The sequence below is a fragment of the Tribolium castaneum genome, chromosome 1, assembly GCF_031307605.1.
Source record: "Tribolium castaneum strain GA2 chromosome 1, icTriCast1.1, whole genome shotgun sequence".
NCBI lineage: Eukaryota > Metazoa > Arthropoda > Insecta > Coleoptera > Tenebrionidae > Tribolium > Tribolium castaneum.
In genome coordinates this window covers 10,266,361-10,278,889 of record NC_087394.1, presented here as the reverse complement: position 1 = coordinate 10,278,889, position 12,529 = coordinate 10,266,361, and the positions used below count along the sequence as shown (strand labels likewise).

General features: G+C 28.9%; 1 protein-coding gene across 1 annotated transcript in view; it reads right to left on the bottom strand.

Moving 5' to 3' along the window:
- Snrk (SNF related kinase) overlaps nucleotides 1-12,529 on the bottom strand; it is a 68,997-nt gene that overhangs the window by 53,662 nt on the left and 2,806 nt on the right. The gene's annotated exons all lie outside the window — the stretch shown is intronic.

Here is a 12,529-nt window from a genome sequence, read left to right as displayed (position 1 = left end):
TGTAATTACACCAATTAGGTGAATGCAAAGTGTGTATCATAATTTGGGAAACCCTCACGAAGTAGGGCAAATACTTGACTAAATCGCGATAAGATAGAGATATGAATTTTCCTACAAAGGATTTTTTCGTCACTGGCGCCAGTGATCTCCATAAAAGCTTAATGGACTTTGTATGTGGCTTATTAATTTACTTCCTATATGGAGGAAGTCAGGTTTTGTGTCTCCAATGTGTGGTGTTAATCAATGAGTTTACGTTAAATTGGATGTCAGATGGAAATGGTTTCCTTTTGAGATGAATCAGTTTATTTCAAACTATTGTCCTGACATTTACCGTAGTTTGCCGATAACTAGAGTAGGTAGCAGGAAGTGCGACTCCTACGTGTAGGAAGATATTATTACGCTTTGAAATTACATTGTCTCAAAATTAAATGCTTCTACCTTCGGAACTTCAGTCAATGTTGCTACTGAATGAAATTCCATTCATGTAGGAAACGTTCTTACAAAAAGTCGTAGTTTGAGGAAAATCATGTAAATTTCCTACACAATCTGAATAGTGATAAGTGCTGAGAATTTCCATTGTTTCCACTTAGTACAAATGGTATAATTGAAAAATTCAATACTGCAAAGTTTATTGACAATCAGCATCAATTAGAAGTAATAAAGAAAATTATGTTGTGTGGTTTATCTAGATAAAATTTAAAAAAATCATTTGTCACTAATTAGACTACATCTGACGAAATAAACTGCTATCAAAGTACTCAATAATTAATTTGCGAACTTGATCGGTCATTATTAAAATTTATCATTCAATAGTCCACGAGTTGTAATGTTTATTGAAATAATGCATAACCAGATAACCTATGTCGTAATGTCTAATATTTATTTTTCAGCGGGTGGACATTATGCAATCACTCCTTTTCAGTGGTATACGTTTACAAAATTTTTTGAAATTTTTTGAAATGCTAAAATCAGTCTTAATTATAATTTCTAATAATTGATTATACCTAAAATGAAGGAGCATAAACTGTAACATTTATACATTTATATCTCAATTTTAATGATTAATAAATGGTAAATAAATATTAAACACATTCTATGGTTCTTAATTATTAATCTGATAACAAAAATAATAATCACCAAGTTTATTGACTGGCTAGCCATTTGTTTTTAACTGGTCGGAATCCAGGAAACAATATTAATAAAATATAGCCAACAAAAGCACTATATCAATAAAATACAAGTATCGATAATAATACATTACTTTATTAGGTTGCGTAAAAAATAACTTTACGATTGCTCTATATTTTAATAAATGATTTCCGGTTAATAGTTAATAAAGTCACAATATTACAACAGTTGGAAAATCATATGTTTTTTAGTTTCAAACAATCCTTTCACTGCTCCAGATGATTTCTTTTTTATCTCCTTATAAGCTGTTTGTCCACTTCTCCCAGCAAATCTGCACAAGTCCATCATTCTATCAAAGCATGCCAATAAATAATTAGTCGTGAAACTCGCAATTATGTTGTTTCAGTCGAATGGTAATTGCTGGCCGACCTCGACATCAAGAACAATTTTAAAAATGAACTAGACGCTAGACGACTAAAAATGCTTTATTTGCAACCTGTATCATCAAAGTGTTTCCCACAGTACTTTGGCCTGCTCTCTGGCGATTTTCTATCTGCATACGTAGGAAGATGTAATGACAGAACCGTAATAACATTGGAATAATTTTCAGTACCTTAGACCCAATTAGATCAGCATCAGTAAACATATATATAATTGTAACGGCGACAGACAATAAAAGAACGTAACCTTGATTCGTCCCATGTTCGTGTTTTTTAACTTTATTTCAGTAGCTGGAAATGTTTATGAAATTAATTAAGAACACTTAACTTTTACCTGCGAAATCACGCTAATTATATTTCTGGGAGGGAAATCACAACTTTTAACTAATTGCAATGTTTCACGAACATACATTGTGTCCCAGAAATGAATAACAGGAAAAAGAAGCAACTTTTAGCTAGGGTGAGAGTAAGAAAAAAAGAAAACTGCATTACAGTTTTGGTCGAAAAAAAGTTCCTATTTTTTAAAAATAAATAAATTTTGAACGACACGTGAAACAATTAACTCAAAAAACAAACCTAGTTTTATAGAACATCAATTAGTTTCTAAGAAAGTAGAAGTTGCTTAAACTAAGCAATAAACACTTAATTCCAAACTTCTTTCAAGCTCTGTGTACCTCTAATTTTCAACCACAGAAAAAAATTGGAAAATATTCAAGAAAAATTTTCATTTATATTTGGGTTTTTATTGGTGGCATTGAAGGTAAGGTTTTTGCCCTTCCAATTATTTCTAGGACACCTGTATCTAGCTATATACAGCAGTGCAATATTATTTTGCAATTATTACACCAAGTTACACTTTTAAACTTTTTTTATCTGCAAAAATATCACCCGTTGTAGATTAATTTTATTGAAGTGAACGAGAAAACGTCAGCCAAAATTTTCTTTCACGTCAAGATTAAACTAAAGTTATCAATAAAAAAAAATAAACTAAAAGAAATTAAAACACACTAAAGTAGTCCACGTAAAATCACTCTCGAAAGTATTTTTTTTTTGAGTAATTAACAGCCTTAGTAAATGTGGCCGTCAAACAAAATTTGAATTATACAGGTTGTCTCTTAAAAGTACTTTTTTTTCAAAAACTACTTATCACATACGGTCTGTCTCTAACCTTAAACAAAAACTGACAATTTTCATAATTATTTTTATCTTGTTTACTTTTTTCTTTTCTTGGTGGATTTTCCTGGAACTAAATTTGTCCCTGGGCTCCATTACAATATACATAAAGTCTAAATTTGTACCCTATCTCACTTAAAAAAATGGTCTCCTCTATGAATGTAAATTTTTTCAGAACTTTCATAACTAAAATCTATCAATTCCCAGAAATTTTTTTTTAATTATTTATAATGAGAGTAATAATGATAATCTGCAACAAACGCATCTTAATGCTAATGTTTAATTTAAGCATCGTTCATTTCAAAATATAATTAGAAATAATAAAAATTACTAAAGTAGTTCAGGTAGTACTTTTTATAGTATTCTTTGGGTAATAAACACACTTGGCAAATGTGGCAATGAGACAAAATTTTAATTATACAGGTTGAGTCTATAAAAAGTACATGTGTCTCAAAAACTACTAATCACTTATAGTCTATTTCTTAAACTTAAACAAAAACTGTCAATTTAAAAAAAAATCTTGTTAATTTTTTTTCTTCTTTTTTTCTTCTAATTGGTGTATTTTCTTGGCACTAAATTTGTCACTGGGCACCATTATTTGCTTATAATACAGGATTCTTCTATCTCACTTTTCCCTATGAATGGGAATTTTTTCAGAATTTTCATAATTATGTTATATATAATTCCTTATAACTAAAATCAATTAAGAGTCGCTGATTTTTTTATTATTTCTAATGAAATAAAACAAACAATGCTTAATGCTAATGTTTAATTTAAGCAATGCTTATTTCAAAATATGATTAGAAATAAAAAAAATAAAAATCTGCGACTCAATATTAATTATTTTTAATGATAAAAAATTTTTTTATTTGTAATTTTTCAATAGAAGTTTCGCCAATAAAAGTGCCTATAAAAGTGCCGGAATATTTTCATTTTAATTGAAAGATAATACTATTAATTTATTAATAAAAAACAACCTGTAGTGCCTTTGCATTTCCACAAGCTTCTTCATACAGTAAAATAATATCTGTTAATTTTTAGCTAAAAAAATTGGGCATTTTTAAAATTATTTTACGGAACGTATTTTAACAGCAATTTAAAGCAAAAATGAAAATTGTTGCAATGAATATTAATGTGCTCATTTGCATGAAAGTAAGGAAAAAAACAGTAAAGATAATAAACAAGAATTTTTGCGAAATGCTAAACAGAAAGGTTGCACTTGATGAGTGATATGACGTTATAAAATTAACACGTATTTCTGATACACCCTGTTTTTATATAAGAAAAGCAAAATGTAAGCAAAAAATTTAAGTTAAGTTAAAGAAATAATTAATTATGACACTTTAAAGGAATAGAAATATGTACTACTATTGCTGAGATTTTAAATAATATTCCCTCTCATAAAGATACGTGGTTGTGAATCTGTGGAATGTAACGTGATGAAATAACATTTTGGTTTTCTACTTTAGGTAGGTATTAAATAACGAAATTAAATCAAATAAATTAAACCACCTATTGTACTGTTTTTTGCACAACTTTAATCGTAATTATCACGCTATTTTCATTTTTAAGCAAAATTAAAACCCAGAATCGTTCAAGATGTCAGAAAACGGTTAAACATTTTTTATATTGTGAGTTTAGTTTATCCGTCAGTAATACTTAAGTTTGAATTAGAGGAAAACTTTTATACTGTTGTACTTTGTACTCTTTCTTGAAGCACTCTTCGCTTCGTTCGTCGTGGTCTACTTCACACGTGTGACAAATACATATACATAGACATACCATTAAAAACTGAAAGAGGTATAACATAGACATACCATTAAAAACTGAAAAAGTATGACATAAAAAACGAATCAGAATTTAAGCATTTTTAAGTTTGTATAGTAGTTTCGAGAGTTTTTTTCTTTTTAATCGTCAGGCCATCACCCGGTTGATTTTTCGTGTAAAAACACCACTCGTCCTATTTTCAACAGTAGGATATATTCTATTTAAAAATTAAAACTCCCTGAACAGTTTTATTAAAGAGCAAACAGGGGCCTGTGTGTTTGATCTGTCATTAAAAATTGATGTTTCCCAGTCCTTTTGTGTTAGGTCTTCACCCTTTTATCGATTAACGAAGCGTAATAAATCAAAACCGTAGGTTCGTCTGGCGTCGTTTCCGTGAAATATCTTTACAGCCAGATAAAATGAGTAAGTAGGTATGATGTCAAAATCGGGCAAGAACGGCCATTAACATTCCTCGTTCCAAATTTAAATGTCTGAGATCGAAAAATTCCTGATGGTCTGAATTAAAACAAACTCCAATTGCACAACTTGGCAATAAGTACAAACACGACTGGCGCTCCGAATTATAGGTTACATGGCAAACTTCCAAAAGTGGCTTTAACCACCATCAAGGTTCATCGCGAATTATAGAGAAAACTTGTCAACCGCACGTGGGAATCGGTGACGCCAGCCAGCACTAGGTCACAGGTGTATGACATCAGATACTCGCGATCGATATGACGAGGAAGGTGTTGTTGCAAGTAACCTTTGCAGGAAACGACGCCTCAGAAATGAATCAACCAGCCATTCATGAACGAAGGATTTCAATAAGCGGTGCAATTATTCCGGAAAATGCGAGCTTTTAGCGGCGGACGCATTATGAATAATTCAGCCTTCGCTTTTCCGGACTTTTATTAAGAAAAGTTGCAACATTGTCGCAAAAGCATTTCCGAAACGACACGGCATGATCAGCAGAAATAACATTGTTGTGTAAATAAACCGCAAACCCTAATTGTTTCCACTCATAGATCTGTCTGATACCGTCTTCACGCTGGGTAAAATTATGTAATGGGTTCAATGGCCCCTTTTTATGAACCAAAAACAATGCATGTAACACATGCAGTTTGGTTGTGTGCTATGCAGAATTTCCTTTCATAGAACCGAAAGGTAAACGTAAAACAACTCTAGTTGTGTACATATTTAAGAAGAAAGTATGTATGCACGCAGTGCCTTCAAAGAAAACCGACATTAGTGCAATATCCGATGTTGGTTTTCCATTTCCGTGGTTGTTTTGACACTTTTACTTCTTAAAAACAATACACAATGCACATGTCTCTAAATATGTCGAATTTCTTTTAAAAAAATTATAACGGAAACTAAGCGAATTGTTTCAATAAGATTGTCAAGTCAAAGAAGATATTTTTAATAAACATTTCCGTTTCTAAATCAGTTACAACCAGCATCGTCTGCTCTGGTGCCCGTCTATCTTTTTTCTAAACAATTTATAGAAATAACTCTCACCTAATGAAAGAAACGGCATTAGTGTGTCAGTAGCTACACGACGCTCTTAAAAATATAAAGTTTTTTATACAGTGTGGTTCAAAATAAGCGGAGGATCTTTGACACACTAACCTATTATTTGCACAAATTTAACAAAAATGATTTCAGTTTTGCTAAAATTCGAGAAAGCTTAAAAATAAGTTGGTATTAATGTTTTTTTTTGTTTTTTCAAACTGATTTTTTTTTAATTTAAGTAATGTTTTATACTTTCAAATGAATAATATTATTACCTTCTAAGCTTAATTAAAGAACAATTTTTCGATATTTTAGAAAAGGACAAACTGATCACACACTTTTTTCTGAAATATGAAGTTTAAAATAAAAAAACCTACCAAGTGTAATAGCTGTTTCAAAATTGTAAAAACGCCAACGTCGCATTTTCTCTCAAAATTAGCTGTTATAAATTATTCATGCACTTAAATAAAATTATAGCTAATGTAATTTATACTTTCAAAATAAGATATCTAATCATTGATAATTATTTATTTTATTTTATTTTATCTATACAGAGTATGTCTACTGAATAATATTTTTGCTGTATCTCATAAAGCAAAAATCATAATGGAAGTACATACAGGTGGTTCAAAAACTGGCGCACCAACTGAGTGGAACGTTGTTGAAAAGTATAGATTACGAAAAAGATACTGAAAAAATTCGGAAAGTCATATTTAAAAAAATCTGAAGCTACATACTTATTTTCTTCTCAACGTCTTCATTATTTTTCCATGTATTTATGTGTCACACTAAGAAGTCGTTCCCTAACATAATGATGAATTATTATTTTTAAATTTACCATCAGTCCCTAGCAATTTTTTTTAATTTAAAAAAATTAAAATTTATCAAAGAATCAAAATGTGTATAGTCTATAGTATTTTTTATAGAAATTTTATTTTTTATAGAAAGAGCCGTCAGGTTGGCATTATCATAAAACTGGAAAATTCAATTTCCAAATTTTTCAAGTTGTCTCCAATTTAAAATACGTACAACAACACATTTAGTTATTTTAGACCATCTTTATTAACGATTAACACTAACGTCCAATTTTCAAAAATGTCAAATTTGGTGTTCAAAATGTCAAATACAAATAACAGCCATGAACTTTTAGGGTGATATAGTCTGGTTTTTATCAGAATTTTGACACTGGCAGTTGATTATATAAAAAAATTAACTATTCGGAAATAAAGTTACCGTTGGGGGCGCCACTGAGCTAGGTCGAAAACAGTAACCATAAATGGCGGGAAAATTTTTATTCGGATATTTTGAGCGTTGTACGAATATTGAGGCTTCACAATTATTACACTGCCAATACGAAATGACTATTGTATCTTTGGTGGAAGAAACGTATGTAGACAAATTAGAGATGACGAGGAAAACACGAATAACGAATGACTTTTTGGTTCACTTTCTTTATTAGAAAATTATTACAAAGACATTGAAAAGCCTACCTTTTGGCATAATTTACGTTTAAGTGTATTAGCAGTTGTTAATCTTAATTGTAGTTTTTTTGATTTATCGAAGTATTTCATGATTTTATCAGTGGAAAAATTCTAACCTAAAATTCACAAACTTCACTAATTTATTGGTTTCTTGAGCCCAACTTTGTGTTCGCTGTGATCCATTACTATAGTCTTTAATTAGACAACTGTTTGATAACACTTTGTAATCAAAATTTAAATCTTTGTCACTTTTTATCCACTTTCAAATTCCAACAATAAACACTTTATACCACGAAAAACAGCAGAACCAAAGTCAAAGCTAGTATTTACCACCACGTACTTTTAAAGTGATTCTCTTCAATGTAAGCAATTAACACTATAAACGCAAAATTGTTAAACAATTTATTAGATGTCAATTAAATATGGAATTACGAAAATTTCGTTACTATTTTCGACATAGTTCAAAAGTCATCACTAGAGGGCGTCTAGTTAATTTTATTTCCGAATAGATGTGCCAACACTGGGTATTATTTCCTAGGAAATCGTTTAAAAAATATTTCATTTTTATTTTTAATCAAATTCTATGGGGTCACGATTGTTAGACAACGTATATCATTTATTCCTTTTTTTTTTGTTTTTATATAAAAAAAATACGTAACAAATGTAGCTTGCAGAATTATATTAGAATTTTAGCAGAAATTAAATTAACCTTTACCAAACAAATGACAACTTAATTCTAGTTAGCTCAATTAATACAATTATTAATTATTAATTCTTTGTACTTCATTAAATTTAGTTGCCATTTACTTTGCAAAACTCAAATTAATTGCAAATTAGAATTTGATTACTTACAATTAAATGTACTTTTAGGGTAGCAACAATTTTTCAGATAATAAAAAAAATATTCCATCGTAAACGATAGAATGGTATTTTATCCACTGTTTTTTTATCTACATGGTAAAATGAAATTTTATCGTCCCTAGAGAAATATGCTTCAAAAACATTGTTGTTTTTTAGTTTCTGACGTCTTTTTTATTATTTAATTTTGACGATTATGATTGTCATCAGTAAATTCAATAGAAATAATATGTTGTATTGTACACGGCGATAGAATTCATTATTATCTTCTCAAACGTTTCAATCTCTCGGCTTGTGCCTCCAAGATAAACATTTTTTTTTCATTAAATAATTAAAGAAAAATTTTGAAAAAATTAACAAAGTATACAACAATAAATGCCCACTTCAATTATTAGTTTGTGAAATTCCAATAGTAAAAATATACCGTTAGCAGACTCAACACTAAAGTTGGTTTTTACTCCTGTCTATCGACTCAAAGAAGAAATAAAGAAGAAATAAACTCAACATTTATGATAAAAAAACGACTTTAGCGCCTTATATTACAAATATGTAGCTCAAAATAAACTAAAGTTATTATCTGATTTTATTTACAATTGTCAAAATACTGAAAAAAGCACTCCAAAAATACTTTAAAATAATCATGTAAGGCAACTCTAGAGAGAAAACTTAAAAATGAAATTCTGCATACGTTTTATACAGGAGCAGAATATTTAAGAGAAAACCTGTGCATCAAATATTCATATTTACTTGATTAAAGAACCAAACAAAGTTTTATAACATGTTACATTGTTTTCCTGCCACATAAATTTTTATACTTTTATTTCGTAAGAAACTATGTAAAAAACGAACGTCTATTCTTCAACGTATTAATTAACGCAAGTTTTTCAAAACTGTTGAACTTATCAGCATTAAAAGTAGCATACATTTTACTTTACGTCAGTTCAATTCAGAAAAGTTTTTCGTTACATAAATTCTCTTGGCAAGTATAACACTTTCCATTATCAACGTCTTTAACCTGCTTACAAATATCACTCGCAGTACATAATATCTTCATTTACACATTTATTTTGGTCTCTGAAGTGAATATTTAAAAAATGTAATCGCACAAACGTAAAAAGTTGTATTTGCAATCTACATACAACATTTTACTTTCAAGTAATATAAATGAACACAAACAAGAATATTTTAATATTTTTTACTTACTTCACATCAAATATGCCGAAAAGACGTCACTATTTTTTACTAACATTTTGTATTATGTTGCTTCACTTTCCTATCAGCACAATAAATAGTTGCAACATTGTATTGTTTATAAGTGTAAAATTTCCAATAATTTGAACACGTGCTGGCCACAAACTTAGGGACAATGACATTACGTTCAGAATCAGTCACTCAAAAAAAAACCAAAAAAACATGGCTCATTTAATAAAAATTTCGGAAATTCTAACATAACTTGTGTGTCAATTTTATTGAAAAAATCGATTTTTTTTTCGAACTGCCTTAACCATATTTATTCAGATTGCTTTTAGTTCGTTCTTCCAGGTCTGGAGCATTTTTATATCGTTCATAAATCGATAATAGAATTTTCTATTTGTCATGACTAGCTAAAGTGAATCACATTTGTAATCTGATAAAGATGGATACAATAAATTTCATAATATTCATGATCAATATCATAATTTTCCAAATAAATCATTTGTTAACGTGCCCTCAAACGTTTTGCTGCAGTTTCTTTGTTTATATTTTTAACAAAACACACACTATATAAATTAAGTTTAAATAATTCAAAATACTTGTTCTAGCCATAAATGAAAAACCACAAAAAATAAGATCCATGGTTTAATCAAGTGATATTTTTAGTTTAATTTATAAGGTTATAAGAAACGTTATAATCCTTCATTTAATCATCATTGTTCGTTCAATTTTGTATTCAACGTAGGTAGTAGATGGCGTAGCAAAAACCTACAGTTTACGTTGAGAAACTCCTTGAGTAAATCTTTTGTAATGATTTATTATTTTCATTAGTATAAAACTGCGTAGAAATGCCAAATTAAGGTAGCGACAATTTTTTGTCGTAACTCTGGCGAAAACCTTACGTTTATTTAACTTATTGATTTTCTTTATTATAGGCGTGTGTGCTTTTCGTTTCTCACGAAAGTATTACTATTTTATGTATAATCCAAGACTGACAACAAAGGATTTAATCCTTTGAGAACAGCTATTTATTTATAAGAAAATCCCAGCTCTACACGAACTTGACATTTCAGAATTTTTAATATAAAAATTTAAATAAAAAAACTGTGACGATTACAAACTAAATTTTTCGAAGAAAATTTCTAAATTATAACAATAATAATTATTTCATGATCATGACCTCGACAATTAAATTTCTACAAACGCCATTTTACTCCAACTTGTTTTCTATTCTTATTCCTTCTCTTTAATATTATTTTCACACCATTTACAACATAATGAATTGCCGTAAAAAGAAAGTGTGAAACTTGATCTTTGATAATTGTAACGTCAGGAATTTAAACTATTAGAAGAATTTATTACGCTGTGAAAAAGATTAAAAGCAAACATTTACAACTTTATTTTAGAACGTATTGATTGTTACAACTCACGAAAAGCCCTAAAAAATCTATGAATATTTTCATTTTAAAGTTCAGTTCAGCTCAGCAGTTGTGTGAAAAATTTAAAAGTGAACTTTATCGTGCTATCCAGATTCGAAAGTGTATGACAAATCATGATATAAACCTTTTTTATCAAAGTTCAGTATTTGAACTATAATTTCACGTGACACAACACACAGGTCAGGCAACTTATCCTTTATCACAAATGCTTTAAAACTGGTTTAATTCTGTGATAGGTCAGTTATACAATCACGTTAGGAATTTTGACAAAAATTTCAATGATAATTTCCAGAAGATTGCTATTGTATTAAAATTGAAACCTGAAAACAACAACGACTCCAACAATTGGATTAAGCGTCTAGGACAAAACGTAAAAAACTGCCCCAGTTTTTTGTCACAAAGAACTGACACCAATTTTTTTATCTGTTTAAGTAATAAGCTCATTGTTATCGATTAACTTGGACAAATTCAATTTCATTCCATTACACATTCCCACTTTTCAATTATAATTGCAAAACTTTTGAAAAACCGAGAACGTCAAGGCTGCAATATTTGCATTTAAAACAGACAATAATTATTTGAAAATATTAACTTAGCAAAAGAAACTGTAAAATTGTAACTGTACAAAATGCTGTTTTAAAATCTATGAAACTGAAATCTTTGTCAATTATTATATAAATAAATATTTTAATTACCCAAATTGTTACTGCCAATAAATAAAAAAAAACAAACTAAAGTAAAATGAAAATGTTTTGTCGAGTAAAAAATTTTCTACAATTCCTTAAAATTAATAGGAAGAAAGGTATTTTACTCATCTAAGAAACAGAAGAGGCTTTTCTCCTGTGTTATACACACTATTTTTTCAACAGCTTCATCAGAAAATACCAAGGAGGTTAGATATATAACGTCCTTGGAAAATACGTATTCCTACGAATACGTAGTACTTACTTAATTTCCTCCAGAAGAGAGAAAATAAAGAGATTCATGAAATATTTGGAAGGTACAAAACGATATTTTATTATGAGGCCGTCAAAAAAATAATTAATTAAAAAAATATTTTTTATATCACTCTAAAACAAACGATGCTTAAATGTTGTTTTTTTAATACCTAAAACAATATTGCTCATGCTATCCCCCAAAAATTACTAACTAAACGTGATTAAACAAAAATTAAAAATTTAACTTTATGTTTAAGGTTGAAAAGATTTTTTTCCATATTTTTTATTCAAGAAATCATTTAAACATTGTTTTAAACACACAACAGAAGCTTGTTACATAAAAATTACGAGTTGATAATTTGCATTACATAACTGTAGAAAAAAAATACAAGTGACAAGTATATCAATATAAAAGTTTTTATAAAATAGGCCCCAGAAAACATAAAATTTCGAGAATAGCTTAATACACACATTTATAATTTGAGAAAAATTCTGAAACGATTCACATTCATAGAGAAGAAAATAAAGTGTGTAATACCAAACTCTGATTTTTGTACGACTATTCGTTTTGGAGATATAATAAAAAATATTTTTAACTA